Source organism: Geospiza fortis, unplaced genomic scaffold (assembly GCF_000277835.1).
Source record: "Geospiza fortis unplaced genomic scaffold, GeoFor_1.0 scaffold433, whole genome shotgun sequence".
Taxonomy (NCBI): Eukaryota; Metazoa; Chordata; class Aves; order Passeriformes; family Thraupidae; genus Geospiza; species Geospiza fortis.
In genome coordinates this window covers 565643-566965 of record NW_005054554.1, presented here as the reverse complement: position 1 = coordinate 566965, position 1323 = coordinate 565643, and the positions used below count along the sequence as shown (strand labels likewise).

The 1323-nt window shown below is 39.8% G+C and overlaps 1 long non-coding RNA gene across 2 annotated transcripts in view; it reads right to left on the bottom strand.

Annotated features, from left to right (window-relative positions):
- LOC115948845 overlaps positions 1-1323 on the bottom strand; it is a 2553-nt gene continuing 1230 nt past the window's right edge. For both annotated transcript variants that reach the window (XR_004082612.1, XR_004082613.1), the window contains exons 4-5: positions 507-710; positions 1-52 (exon numbers count right to left, since the gene is read on the bottom strand). This is a non-coding gene — a long non-coding RNA (uncharacterized LOC115948845). The remainder of the gene's footprint in view (positions 53-506; positions 711-1323) is intronic.

Below are 1323 nucleotides of genomic sequence, written 5' to 3'. Positions count from 1 at the left end.
GGAATGTTTCAAGAGACAGTAATTGTTCTCTGGCTGCTTCTAGCAATTCTTCCTAAGGAAAAAATAAACACACAGTGTGAGACCCATGTAGCTCACAGCTCTTTTCAGTAACATCCTCTAAATCCCCAACACAAATACAAAATTATAAAGATGAGCCTCCCCTCACCCCTTGAGCAAAAAGGTAAAATTTGCAAATCTAATTTTTATGAAGTCTGTCTAGAAGAGAGGCCTTTTGCCCACCTAAGCAAGAATTCAAATAGTAACTACAGGCTGGTGGCAGTAATTATTCTTTCTGGCTAGTGGGAATCAACAGAAGTTTCTGCAGTACTAACTCGTGCATATGACTATGCATTAGAAAACACTCTGGGAACAGTAAGCCAATAATACACATGATTTAATAATTCTATGTTGGAAAACAAGCAGCAGACCTGTTACTGGACACTTTACTAGTAATGGGTTACACAAACTTTTCTCTTCCCAGAGAGAGATTCATACAGAGTGCCCACCTTGCCTGGAGTGCAGATGGTGTGGATGGATTTCACAGGCTCACCTCCTACCAGCAGCAGGGGTAAAAGATTCAGTGCATCTGTGTTGCTCAAGCAGATTTTCGCATTTCATTGATGAGACTTTCAGATTTTATTACTTTCAGGACCATTATGGCCAACCTGAAGGAGTTTCAACACTTCGCTGAAGATTAGTTATATTTTCTCCTGAAAAAAACCAAACCCAAACAAAAGCTACAGGGATGTAATACAGGATCACTCTTATACCAGATTTCCATTACTGACCTAGAAATTCCTGGCTTCAGAGACTTGGATTACGTACCACACCCTTGGGTATGTAGGTTACACAAAAAAAGACTTGATAGTGCATGTAATTTTTACTAATACCTTGTCTGCACTAATGAAATTTGGGCTGACTTGCACTACTCAGCTTTTCAGTAGCGTTGGCTTTTCCAAGACTTTACAGTGAAGCAGTATCTGGCATATGACATTCCAAGTGTTCTTTCATATTTTGCCAGTCTTTTTAACATTTTCAAAGCTTGTGTTCTGAACTGCTCCACAATATCACACTCCTAAAAGCAAACATGAGAAAGCAAGTCCTTGTCTTGGACAGACTGGCAGCCACATACTGATTTAACAAAGCCACCCACACCAAATGTTTAATTTTGTAGCTTCCACTTTGCTCTTTTTGATAAAAATATTGCCATCATGCTGATCTCACTCACACTGTTTCAGTTCTGATTTCTGCTCTGAAGTCATTGTGCCAAATCTCCTTGTCAGCAGAAAGCCTGCTTCATTGTAACAGCAGGCTAAGGGAAAG